The sequence below is a fragment of the Lates calcarifer genome, linkage group LG6, assembly GCF_001640805.2.
Source record: "Lates calcarifer isolate ASB-BC8 linkage group LG6, TLL_Latcal_v3, whole genome shotgun sequence".
NCBI classification, from domain to species: Eukaryota; Metazoa; Chordata; class Actinopteri; family Centropomidae; genus Lates; species Lates calcarifer.
This window is the reverse complement of record NC_066838.1, coordinates 11901501-11915774: the sequence shown is the minus strand read 5'-3', so window position 1 is coordinate 11915774 and position 14274 is coordinate 11901501. Positions and strand designations below refer to the sequence as shown.

Here is a 14274-nt window from a genome sequence, read left to right as displayed (position 1 = left end):
AAATATACACTAGAGATCAACATTTCTATAAAGAAGCAGAACTAGAAATGTACTCTCACTCGCTCCATGTCTTTGTATGTGTATGCATCAGCACGCATGTACTTAGTGTGTACTGTACTTGTGTGACTTTGAGAAGAGTGCCTGCTGGTTTAGAGTAAGGAAAGGGCGTCAGTTAAAAGAGGTGCACCACTGCGGGACAGGGGGATGTGGATGGGACAGGATGTGTGGTGCAGTACGAGCATCCCCTCTGCTCAGATCGCTGCTCATTTGTCAAGTCGCCTGCAGACTTGAATGGTGCATTGCTGCTAAAACACAGAGAGGCAATCAGCAGTGGAACAGCACACCTCCAGGGAAGTGTCCCAGGTGGATGAGAGCCTTCTTGGATGATCTGCAGATTAGGGGGGGTCTTTTTTTCCGCAAGAAAAGCCACGCAGCACACGCCAGAGGGTCAAACTGAAGACAGATTTGTATTGTCCATACTGATTTATTTTAAATTGAGTGACATTTGTGTAGCTTCTTTTTACAGTGAACAAAAAAGAGCAGTGTGGCTGGCATATTCATCAAATCCACCCTAAAACCACAGAAAATGTTACTTTGAGTTTCTCCTACTTGCAACTGACTAAACTCTCTAAAGTGCTGCATCCCCTGAGTACTGCAGGGAAACAGAAACCATAGAACAAGGAGAGTAATTGTTATATTTTCCAGTTTTACAATAAAACATCAGTTTTCCAGTGTGGTTTCAATCACCCGACAGACTTTATTGTCATTAGTTTGGATCCCTCACACTCTGTCCTTGCATATGAGCAGCACTTAGATCTTCTCCACACTGGGACACGCAGAGAAGCTGAGTGAGGTCACAGCGTTAATGGTGGCCTGGTTATACTGGCTGACGTGGCAGTAGACGGGCAGACCCACAGAGCTCATCCTCCGGATCGGAGCCAAAGACAGTGCCGGGAGGTGACAGGCTGGCCCTTCTCATCCGTCACACAGTGGTTTGGCAGATGGTGGATACAGGCTCTCACGTGGTTGAGGCTCTCCTCATTGCCTACATAAGGCAAGTGCGTGTCCACGAGCTCAGCGTGGGACTCATCCAGAATGGAAATTGGCAGAGGCAACACCTTCCTGATCAGCAAAGAAAAATATGAACAGAGATTCTGAACATAAATCAGTGAAATATACATCTCACTCATTAACTTCCAAAAATAATGGAGCTCTCTTGAATTGAGGGCATAAATAAATTTCATAAAACGCACTCTTGCCAGTCCATATTCTCCAGGTTGTGGTGGATGAAGGTGTCATAACCCCCATATTCTGTGATATCGAGCCCACTGAGAGCAGCAAGTTCTCTGATGAGATGACAGTGTGAGCTTGGTATACCTTGCAGAGACACAAAAGCAAATTTGTTTTAGTTTACCCTCATCATCATGGCTGGGGATGCACCAATCCAACATAAATCTGATACTTCAACTCCAGGTATCTACAGATGCAGAATACCAATCAGACACCAGAGCTCTCTTTTTTCCCAAACCTAAAATCTGCATACTGCACTGCATGGAAGTCACTCAAATCATTTTTACATAAGGTAACATGAGGCTAGGGATGACTGTGGTACTGAAAGCTGAGTTGGTGACTGAAAGAATGTACCTGATAGCAGAGGAACAAGATATTGATATTGATAAGACGCTGTATTTAGTGTTGTGTTGTGTCATGGCTGCACTCTCCTTAATAAGGTCAGTGTTAGCACCAGTATTATTCCAGCATATCGGATCGGTGCATCTTTTAATCGTGGCATAGGCAAACAAAATGATATGGTATTGTATGTTAAAAAGACATATTATGCAACTGTTTAATTGCTTTGAAATATATGAATGAATTGGCTCTGATATTAAACTACATTTCACTAAGTGACAGCACATTTACTGTTTTCAAGGGCCTGTGTACTCAAGTAATATGGCTTATCCCTCTGTGCTATAGATCGTCCAAAACTATTAAAAACTCATAATTGAACCACATTGTTGCACTGGGCGACATGTTCCTTTATAACAATTAACACACACACACTAGTTTATTTTGAGTTGATCCCACATACACTGTCCTGCTGCCAGAAACACTCACTATAGCACACCAAATGTGTTTTAATCTGCAGGTGAAAATAGTTATCAAAATGTACTGTTTACCCCTGTTTGAAAATCTACAATGTCCAGCTGTTTTAAGAAATCACTGCACCATTTTCTTTTGTAAATTTCAGTACGTATTTGATGATGACAAAGTCTGTAATTTTTCTTGCATCACTGCAGCTCCATCACAGAAAACAAATCTAACATTTAGCATTACAATCACAAAAAACATATACAAGCACCTTCAACGTATTGATCTGCTGCATTTGATTTGAGGATTCACTGATGCACGAAACAGCATGTGAGTCTAATCTTTTATATTGTGGAACCCTGTATCTCCGATTTGATGGTTACACTTGTATTCACTGTTTAGGACATGGTTGGAGTCAGAGACAATGTTGCCGGCCAGCTTTAATATATTGTGATGATAGATATATGATTTGTGATCCATCTGTTAAGATCTCTGTCTTCACTAGCAGCCAACGGGCCTGGGGCAGAGTGCTACACACAGCCTGAGGAAGTCGGAAAGTTCTGAGAAACAGACTTGTTGGTGCCTGTGTTTCTATGGGATTTGTCAACAATAACATAAATACATAAATACTTCACACATGAAAACTAGATATGTGATAGTAATGCACTGTAGCAAAACTACTGTATATTGCTATGACTACTAAAAAAACAGAAATGATATAAGTTATTGGCAAAACAAAACCTACATGGCGCATGTCTAAATTATTCTAACACATCAGTTAAGGAAATATCATGGCTTCTTCTTTCACACTACCTCTGAATATGAGTCCACTCCTCCAGTTTATGACTCTCATCAAGCAGCAGACTTCTCAGAGTTTCTGAGTTCTTGGTGAAGATGGTGCATATGTCAGGAATCACCCCGAAGCTGCTACTGCTGCTGCTGAAACGCTTCACAGGCAGACACACACATCAGCAGGCCACTTCAGAGGAGACTATAAGATATCTATCTGTGTCCTTGTGTGCTATACCTGTTTTTGACGGTAACAAATGGCAGTAGTGAATGTAGGCCAGGATTCAACACACATATCCAGATGACACGGGTTGTTGTGGAGGATATGCAACACTCCTCCAAGAACCTGGAACACAGAACACAATGCAGCAAGAAGAAGGAAGAAGAGACCAAAATAACAAGTGGCTCGCCATCTCTGCAGATAAAAACGGTACACAAATAACACTGGAGACTATATTCAGTCAAGTGGAGCTCATTTTAGAATCAGCAACTAATATTCACTTTTTCTCAAACACAATTTAACACAAGGTTGTTTCGTGCCGTACTACCACACAAATATTAATGTTTCATTTAAAAAACAGCAGCATTACATTGATGGAGTGCGGCAGTTCCCTGTAAAGGATATTTTTCATCAAAGTGAGGTTCTTTCAAGATGATCATTTTGTTTTTTTCAGAGTAAACTCCCACTGTCTCGCCTTTGTCACATTTGTTCAAAGTAGAGACATGCAATTTAGCTGTGAAACTTAATATTTACAGGTGTAATTTAGCTGATTTACAGCTTAGTGGGTAACCACAGCACACACTACTACCAGATAAGATAAACACAAAGTCCAAAGTCTTTATTTCTCTATATGAGGAATATTTACTTTACCTGGCCCAGCCAGTACACATTTAACTGTAGTCATCTTACACAAAATACTGAAAATGAATCTAGACGTAGACATTAGTTGTAGATCTATTTTATGCTGTTTATCTTAAGATATTAGACACAGATGCTTGAAATTGATATTATAGGTCTGTAAAAGCCTAATCAAGGCTTCCCTGCTTCAGTCTCCCTCAGTTAAGGCTGATCTGTGTGTGTGTTATGCTTTGCTACAACACTACTGTAGTGAGCAGACCGGCTGCTGCTGACACTGACAGCTGACGGAGCTGCAGCTCATTCACCACAACAGAGCAGCCAGCTGTCAGAAGTTCAGCCACTCTCCATAATGTCAATCCATCATAGACCTCTTACTAGTATCTCTCTCACACTGTGGGAGAAACTGATGACTCCTCGCACTTCATAAGTTTCTCATGTCCAGCTCTGCCTTTCAGCACAGGATCTTTAATGTCACAGTGAGTAATGTCGTAAGTGATTCTTTGATAACGCAGAGAAGAGAATTTCCTTGTCAGTAGAATAAAAGACATTTAGACCTCTTCATCTGATGTGAATTCAAAATGTTAAACTGTTTGCACCTCTGTGTGCTCACACATATCCCTGCACAACCACATTTGACCTGTTTTGTCACTGACAGTGTGTCTTTTTCACTCCACTTGGCCTTGTGAGGAATCTGCTCAGCTTCACAAAATGAGGTCAGCAAAGAAGCCTTGGTGCAGTGAAACACACCACACACCTTCTTCTTACAAAGTCAGGGTCCCATCGTTCAGTCTATCTCTACACCAAGCTGAACCAACTGAGGAGAGAGAGAACAAGATTTCTGTGAAGTTAATTTGTTGCCAGCTAGCCTCAATTACTTCCTCTCTGACTCTATTTTTCATTGGCAATGTCAGGTTTCCCCAGAGACCATGCCTTACAACACCTAATCACTTATGCTCATTGGAAAAACATTTTTTTAAACATCTCAGATTATCATAAATAAATTCTGCAATGCTGTACAGCCCCCAAAAAAGAAGCAGAAAATCTTCAGAGCACGGCTTTTAAATCTGCAGTTTCAAAGACTCAGGAGTCAGTCGTCAGTCAGGGCAATTCTCCTCTTTGACTGAGGACTACTGAGAATTAGTCTGAATTGATGTGTAAACCAGCAAGCTGCTGAGCTTGTGAATCAATGCGTCTATTATCTTTTCCGGACAGATCAATGGAGCCGAGGAATGGGCTGTGAATGGCAAAAAAAAAAAAAAAAAAGGCATGCAAACTCACCTGCCAATGGTTAGACTCGACTCGATTATCTGCGTGTGTCAAGACTGTCCATACTTGACAGATAATGCCCCCCCCCCCCCCACATGAGCATTACCTCAGTTGTGTTACAGCTCATGCTTGATAAAACTTAAGTCAATGACAATGCCCTATTACAACACCAGACACAAAACATTTCCTCTGAAAAGCAAAGCCACTAATAGTGAAGCCGTTTTCCCTTAATCATAAACATGAGTGAGAGCCGTGTATGGACACATTCAATGAACTGCACAGATGACTTAACTCTAAATCCCTACATTCATATGATCTATGAGCTCTAGCACACATTTACACATTCTGCCCTTGGCTGCGCTAACAAGAGAGAATATTAAGAAGAGTGGAGAGCTAGAGGCGACGAGGTGACAGTAGCCAGGTAAAGCATAGGGATGTAATCTAATAGGACATGCAAAAGGGCCCCTCTCCTCATGGCTTATTCATCACAGGGGATGCCATTACTGAGAATGGCATGGGCTATGTGAGGGATATGCTGGCGGGGGCATTTTCCCCCAGTGTCACCGAGTGCAGAGGAGAGGACAGATGCTGCGAGGCTCCGGCAGACTGATGCAATAGCAGCACTGCATGCAGATCTTTCATGCAGGGAATGATGCTACACTCTCAGCTGATTACAATTTTCACCCTGATATATACCTGCAATTCATACTGTCACTGATTGATATGGACAGCCTCATGTAGCTGATCCCCAATAGTCTGAGAGGCTCCATTATGTGAGTTTGCTGACTCAGTAATCTGTACCAGCAGTGGTGTGCCTCATAAGAGTAGAGATACGAGTCAATTAAGGGAGAAAAGCCCTCATCTAACACACAAACACCACTTTGCCTAAAACAGATAAGCATAGACCTTGTCAAGATGGATTCAGGGTTAATGTGAGATGCATGCAGCTCCTAATTTTGCACCAGAGGACAAAAGATCCCAGGGTTCAACTGGAGGGCCCAGGCAGAACAAAGTCATGAAGGAGGAAAAAAAAAAGAAGCCTCACTCCTGCAGTGAGGAGCGGAGAGCGCTGCACTGCTGCAGAGAGCAGCCAAGACGCTGAGACCTCGAGCGCACAAGAATTTATAATGGTGAAACCATTATCCATACAAAGCCCATGCAGTGCACTGCTAGCGTCATCACCGGGAAGCACACCACGCACAAGCGCGTTTTTGTGAAGTAAAAGCCGTTGCAAAAAGAGAAGTTCAACCTTATTGGCTGACTAAATGATGGATGATCTCACTCTCACAGAGTTGTGCAACGCGCAAAAGACAAATTTGGTTGGTCAAGATATTTCTATATTTTAGCGCACTGCAGAATAGCACCAGTAACGCAGTGCATCTTGGGTAATGAAAGGTAGGCAGATTAAGGGCATTTTACTTTGCAAGTGAGTTTTGCGATGGCAGCTTTTAGACAGTGATGTTAACTTACTGATTGCACGATTATTGCTCATTTGTCACAACGTGTGTCTGGTGTGTGTTGTGTTTTGTGCTTTGTTGATGCACCTGGTTGAAATACGGTTCCTAACAACTACACACACTATAATGAATTAACCACTTTTTGTTTTTAACTATATCACCTGGGGACAAATGATCATTTTGATTTAGAAGTGGTGACCAAGTCTTGACATGGTGTTGCATCTCCTAATCGTACATGAAACATTTTTTAAATTAAACGGCCTTAAACACATTGTTTTTGCAATTCATTCCTGGAAATATCCGTCCAGGCTTTTTCAGAGGAAATTAGATTTCAGAGATATTGTGACGAGTTTCAAAGCACACTGGAGGAGATGGCCTCTCTGAGGAGCAAACTATTCCCTATTCCTTATTGAGGTATGAGCACACTCATTTCTCAAAGCAGCTTTTGCTGTAGTGTGAAAATGAATAAAAGGGGGATGGAGAGTTATGTGTGCGTGGAGGGGGTCTCTCTTGTGAGGAGTCCTTTACACTGATGATTCTCGGGGGTGTTAGGAGAGCACGGGAGGGGGAGGGAGGAGGTGGAGGTGGGCGGGGGGCGGGGTTGGGGCTGGGGTGGGGGTGGGGGGTTTGCTGAGGAGGACAGGGAGGAGAGGAGGGCGGACTGAGGATGTGCACACACACACTGACCCTGGAGGTTGCGTTCCCCTTTAAAAGTCCCATCCCACTCAGATACGCAGAGCTCATGCAGGATCTGCTGCGGCAGTGGGGGAACACTGCTGAGCTGTGCAGTTTATGCTGCCAGCAAGCGTGCAAAGAAGAGGAGGGGGAGCGAGCGCGCACAGGAGGAGGAGGAGGAGTGAGGGAGAGAGAGAGAGAGGGAGAGAGAGAGTGCAAACAATGTCATTCTGTTCAGGAGGCAATGCTGCAGTCAACTTTGCCGCGCCATGAAAGCACATCACCAGCAACCAAGAGGCTCAGAGTGAGTGCAGAGAAGTTTTCCTCCTCTCATCCCGGCTTGTGATGCGGTCCAAGACTCATCCGTAGGTATACCTTTATTTCCTCTTTGGTCTTTATTTACCTTGTACGCTGTCTCGTTACATGTGTACCTCTTCACAGAGGATAGTACACTTCTGAAATTAGCCTCACAGGAGATGATATACGAATGTCGGTGTGCATGCCTGCAGTGTTGGAGCTCCTGGCTGCTTCCGTCTCATCAGTTTCAGTCTCCTCTGCACCAGTAATAACCAGGCAGCAGCCAGCCAGACAGCCAGTCAGTTAGCAGTCAGGCTCCACTGCTCCCTCATCCATGTTTAACACATGGTACAGGCTGGAAATAGCAGCCGGCGTGTCAGATAGCGGCTGGTTGAGAGGACTGGCTATTTGACACAAGGACAAAAAACACTAACCGGGATGCAAAGAGTTCCCTCCACTGGAGGAGACTTTAATCTGCTGACTTTGCTTTTAGGAGAGTACAGATAGTCCCAGCTCTCTACTTTTCTCCTCTAGTTGTGGGTTTATATTTAGCAGCATGTGTTAGTTGTGAATATGATGCTGGAAACTGGTAGGAAGGATATTTTGTGCCAGTGGCCCTGTGCTGTCAGTGTCTGAGTGCTGAAATGGGGGAATGAGAATGAGGCTACAGTGGCCTGCACGGGACAGGGGAGCTGTGGTGCAGTCATGAAGTTGTGCTCTAGCTACTAGGACTTTTCTGCTGTCCTATAAGTGGATACCAGGCCACAGTGCAGCTCTGTAGGATTCTTTTTTTAAGGGTTTGGCATAAACAGTGAGAGAGAAAGAGTAATTAGCTGTTGTTTTATGTATTTGGAGATTATTTTTTTCTTGGATGAAAACAGAAAGGAAAATGTCTCTCAGAGCAGAGCCACTCTTACACTGGATAATGTCTCTGCAGCAGCGGCAGCAATATCTCAGCAACTCTCTGCTCTAAAAGTCAGCGTTGCTACTTTTGTCTTTTATGCTATATTGCACCGTCTATGCTCAACTCCAAGCCTTTTCAAAGGCCATGTAAAAATAGTTTTAAAAAGCTTCATATAAAAGTGAGTCAGCACTGAAAGGTGCTCTGAAACCAGTGTGGGAGATCTGGATGATGAATCCAGTCAGGTCAGTTCGCCTGCACATAGGCTCGGTCAGCTCTGAGTTCACCTCAGGTAACTGTGCTAAGACCTTGAAAAAGCCGGCCCTGCGTCGTCAGCTGGCTCTTTGTGAGGCACAAGTCCAGAGCATCTCTCCGGGCCCCTTTGGATTTCTCCCCACTGCAGGCAGGCGAGTGCGAGGGGAACTGAGTGATAGCGAAACTGCACTAAAGGTCCGCGCTACATCCGGAGCCTGACATCATCTCCAAACATCTGCAGTTCTCCTGCTTGTGCTGCACTGCCAGTGAAGGAAATTGCCGCACTCACCTGATGTTCCTTGCACCTCACTCCTGCCCTCCCCCACCTCCTACCCTCTTTCTCTCTCTCCTCTTCTTCCCTCCTCCTCCTTCCTCGTCTCCAATTTCTCTACTGTAGTCTCTCTCAGAGGTACAGTTGCCCAGCACAGCACAGCGCCTCACCGGCATGCTTTGCACCTCTGTGATTCTGCTCAGACCCCCCCCCAAACCCCCATCTCCAGCAACACCCCCCCCCCCTCCACTCACCCCTCCTCTCCCCTGCTGAAAAAGTATGCAGCACATGCTCTCACCATCCTCCTTGAGCAATTTGCCTGAGTGAATAGAGAGAGGAGAGAGAGCGAGAAAGAGGAGAGAGACAGAGAGAGAGAGAAAAAAAGCAGGAGCCAGTGAGCCAGCAGCAGAACAGCAATCCTGCAGTGTCCTGCAGCAGCTGAGTTCCTGCAGTGCTGGCCACACATGCACAAGTGCACACAGACACACACACACACACAGACAGGAACACACAGATAGACACACACATGCACACAGATATACGCAAATAGAAACATAGCGATACACATCAAGACTACCAGTGTCTCTCAGACACAGACAGTCCCTGAGTCACGTGACATGGTGGTGGTAAATGTGAGGGAGAGTAGGCTCTCTCACTCTGGACCGGACTAGAGTTTAGAGATGGCGAAAGAGAAAAAGAAAGACACACACACCACACACACACACACACACACACACTCACTCTGCCCATGGAGCTCCACAGGGAGGCAATAGTGAGATTAGCCGTTTGCCCCCCTCACAACCCCCACCCCCTCCTCTGATGGTGCATTGTCCCATTCCAGCACTCCAGTTCCGATGATGTAATCAATGCAGCAAGCTTTGAACTTGCTGGGCTAGGGGTTCCTTCCTCCCCACCCCCCACCCCCCGTCCTGACACAGATGCAAGTGTGAGGCCTCAGCTGCAGTCTGTGTGTCCCAGGTAGGAAGATGCATAAATCACAGTTTTACATGATGATTTAGCCATTAAAGTGCAGAAAATAATTTCCTCTGAGTGGGCTGGCTCAACGATAGTCCGTATTTCACTCTTGTGCAAACAGATAGTTCATGCTTCCATAAATTAAGAACCAACTCCGTTGGCGAAACTACTGCTGGCTCTTTGTCAAAACGCTGCTGTGCAGTGCAGTGCCGCATCACCACTTCCAATAAATTAAAGGCAACTATCTGAAGGCAAATACGCCTCTTCTGCTCTTTAACAAAGTTGCTCTGCTGTCAGCTGAGGGGGAAAGACAAACCTCTGCTTTGACTCCTTTCTGGGTGTAACATCATAGTGACTTTGCTCTTTCATTTATAAGGTCATCAGTGTGTTGACAGGCTGCAGTGGAGAGCGGCCACCAGTGATGTACAGTGATGTGATGTGCTTTAGAGATGCTCAGGCAGCCAGACTCAGACCATATTGTAGCAGGTGAGTTTTGCTGAGCTGGTTCCTGCCGCTGCACCCAGAATCTGCCTAGTGATCAACTTCCACTACAGCAGTGATGAACTGGCATCACCCCTCCTCTAGTTAAAACCCCCCGGCTAGCACCAGAGCAGCTCTGCGTAATTAGCACTCACGGATGGTGATGATTCTGCACATTTGATGGCATTTAATGCTAAACAGCATGTAATGTACATTTGTATACATTTCTCTGATCCGTCAGATAGAGGATTCTTCTTCTGCTGCATTAATAAACTGCTTTGAAATGCAGCTTTGACATTAAACGTCACTGCTCCAGGAAAATATTAATATTTTACACGTTTTCCACATCTTTGCCCATGCATTCCCTAAGATGTTCACAGCCATATAATTCTTACTTCATTTGTAATTGATGTGACCTACTGTGGGTACTGTACAAGATGATTTGATGAATCAGCAGCTTTCATTAGTATGCTGTGCCGGTGCTCGGTTACAGCTTCTATAAACTATTCATTCTGCTGTAGAACTACTTGCTAATAGGAGTGTGAATGAAAAGCAATGCTGTAGCTGAATTTAAGATATTAAATTTATTGAAAACCTTTCAGCTTCAGCTAGTAAAAACCTAGGTTTTAGCATTAGCCATGAAAAACAGACAGCACGGTGAACTGCTTCCACCCACTGGGCAGAGAGGGCGAAAAGGGAAATAAGTCACCGCCTGCTGGAAAACTGGACTTCTTTATGATCTATGACAAAACAGAGATAATGTGGCGAGTCAGTGTAATTAAAAAACACTCTTCTCCTAACACTTTGGGCCATGGGCCCTCTCATAATCTCACCAACTGTGCCTTAAAACAGTAACTCCTTCATGCGTTAAAAGTGTTAGTAAAAGTAAAAGCTGTGCATGCTAACCAATTGAAGCAGGCTGAGTCATGCTGGGTCTCTTCTGGGTTTCCCCCCTTCTCTGATCCTCTGCTCCTCCCCCTTCTGGTCTAGGAGCAGGCTCATACACCAGGTCCGGCTGTTGGTGGCGTGTTGGAACATGCCTTGACTTGTTGTGCTGCCTGAGTGAGGCAGAGAGAGAGAGAGGGAGAGGGAGAAGAGACACTTGGTCAACAGTTTGCCAGAGTGAAGTGACCCACACAGGCATGGGAGAGCCCTGCAGCAAACCCGTGGACAGACTCCTGTGTTGATGTCAATACCAGAGTGCACTCGCTGGGGGACAAGCTCGGATGGAGGAGCGCCACTGCTGTCGCGCTGCTTGGTGAGTGTCAAAACTGTGTGTGAATAAAAGCCTCTGACACATAATATTACAACTGAGCACATCTGTGAAAGTCTAGAGTTAATTGTCATTGCAAAGAGGAGTAACAGCACACCTCCACTTTGAGTAAAACTTGAGAAACACTAATTAGTGTGGGGAAATCAAAAGAAGCTAGAATGAGGCCTTCAGATCAGCTTAATAAGGCCTGTAAGTTGATTGAAGTATAAATGAGAACATGTTAATTTGAAGCGCACAGCTCTCAGCGTTGTGAAAGAGTCCAAGCCAAGTCTTGATGCTAACTCGATGCCATGGTAACTAAACAAAAGGTTACTGAATGCAGAGAACTCTGATACACTCCCAACACACAGTTACCAGTCACACAGTGGCACAGTAACCTCCACACAGACAGAGCACCACCACTGACCCTTTTCACAAGTCCGAGGAGACTCAACCATCATTGTCTGACCACAGTTTGATCCTCACAGAGAGGGATACTGCTGATTTTGTTATTGTTTTCTGAATGAAAGCCAGTTTCCATAAGGGGACTCAGCAGGCCGCCGCCTTCTTCCTAAAACGCGGAGATAAAGAGTTCAGAGTTCCTCATTTCTCTTAACTGATTTGTATCTGGTTAAATAAAGGAGAGAGACAGCTGATTGAGTTTCTGCCCTTAAAGCGACATGTAGACGTGACTGCTGGTGTGACATAAGATTCACATAAGTCTGAAAAGAGAAGCGTCATCAATGTTTGTCGACAGGAAGTGTCATTAGATTACACACACTGTACACAGAAAAGCAGATAAACTTTAACTGTACCAGACTGTCCACGTTGGGACACATAATCTCAACATGTTACTGATTAGCTCTACAGTAAAAACTCAGGTGGGCTTGTCAAAACACAAATTGACAAATTAATCACTCAAGTGAGTCAGATGATAATCATTTAGTGTCCTGTGCACTACGATCTGTGTGTTTTACTTGTGTGTGGCCGAGCAAGCAGATAGTTACTGGGGCAACTCTGTCCCCCTAACCAGGGGGTAATGCACGTAAATCCACTGAATTATTAACACACAGCAGTTTGACATGCAATACTGACAAATGAATACTGATTAAACACGCTCCAAAATGTTTTTTTAAGTTTTTAAAAAGGAAGAGAATAAATGTCGTCATCTGGATTTTACCTCTTTGAATTATTTTCCATCGAGCTAAAATGCTTCAAGTGTTTTCCAATGTCTTTGAGTTGCTAATTTGAAATTAAAACATCTACAACACAAAATTAACATACATACTTGTGGTACATAAACCTCAGCAGAGGCTAAGCTCCAGCGCCAGACATGCCATCAGTGTGTGTGTGTGTCATGCGTAAGAAACATGGCTCTACAGTAAATACATTGTTAGCTATAAGATGATTAGGTCTGTGGAATGGGACCGGAGCAGGGAAGCGTGACTGCTTCAGCGTTGTTAGCTGACACTAGAACAACCAAGAAATGCACAGCGGAGAGGAGCAAGGAGGGGCTGAGGACGTGGAGTGAAGTGTGCAGGGTTGGTGATGTTGGATGGCAGGGTGAGTTTTCTACCATCTGAGGCCTGACAGCTGAGCCATAAAACATACTCAGGAAGTGTAGGTGGGTCTGGGGTTGGGTTGTATACTGTGTATGTGGGTGATTGGGTGATGTGATGGGAACTCTACACAGTTGCTGAGGAGAAGCGTTATCTATAGGTTGAACATGTCATGAACTGTAGACAAATGAAGGTGCTGCTGTAGCAGCAGAGCTCCATAGTCTGAGACACAGTGTGTGTTATGTGAACTGTTACATCTCGCTCTGTTGACGTTAAACCTCTAACACACTAAAACATGTACTAATATTTATAACTGAAACAATTAGTCCATCAATCAATCTGCACAAATAATTAACACCTTAATTACCAAAAGCAAAAATTGAGAAAAAAATCAGATATTCTCTGATACCTCACCTGTTTTTCTCTTTCATATATCATTCATATATCAACTATATATTTTGGGGTATTTGGTTTTTTAAATGAATAAAACTTGAAGACGTCACATTTGGATATTTGAAGTTATGATTGTTATGATAGATTTTCTAGACTAAATTAAATTAAAAAATAATTGGCAGATTAATCAATAATTAAAATAACTGTACAAAGTCAAGATGATTTTAGTGGCTGCACAATGTGTGTGTACATGATTTTGACCAGAGGCTGATATGGCTAAAGGTTCACTGACCCTTATAGTGGGTTACCTGATTGTTGCTCAGTACAACAACTGAGATGATCCCTTGCTTTGCTCTCGTACAAGTCTTCTGATAACATAAGCCAAGATTCTTAAATGCATTAGTGTTCAGTGGCATCTTAGAATAACTGTAATAAATATATGAATAATTTTAATGATAGAAATGAACTAAAGTATGACATAAATCAGGAAAATAGGAAATATCAGATCAAAGATGATGTTAATATTTGGTGCCACTTTTGAAATCTGACAAAGACGAGGCTTTCCATTGTATATTATTGTTTGGGATCTGTAAAGTGTAATTTCAGATATTAAAGATACCATCACTTTGATCATGTTTAGAGTGGAAACAGTTCATTATTTGGTTTGTCAATCCACAGAAAATTAATTAGAAACTATTTTAATAATTGCTTAATTCTTTAAATCATTTTTCAAGCAAAATATTTCCTAGTTCCAGCC

General features: G+C 43.7%; 1 long non-coding RNA gene across 2 annotated transcripts; it reads right to left on the bottom strand.

The window, feature by feature from the left end:
- Window positions 1–478: 478 nt before the first annotated feature.
- LOC108876553 (uncharacterized) lies at window positions 479–13538 on the bottom strand. Of its 2 annotated transcripts, XR_007813400.1 has the most exons (6): window positions 11993–13538; window positions 11220–11371; window positions 3116–3223; window positions 2902–3035; window positions 1254–1377; window positions 479–1122 (listed from the first exon to the last, which is right to left on the bottom strand). It is a non-coding gene; the product is annotated as an uncharacterized LOC108876553 (long non-coding RNA). The 2 variants fall into 2 exon arrangements; XR_007813399.1 differs by lacking the exon at window positions 11993–13538 and having other exon boundaries at window positions 11220–11566.
- Between the last annotated feature and the right edge of the window lie 736 nt (window positions 13539–14274).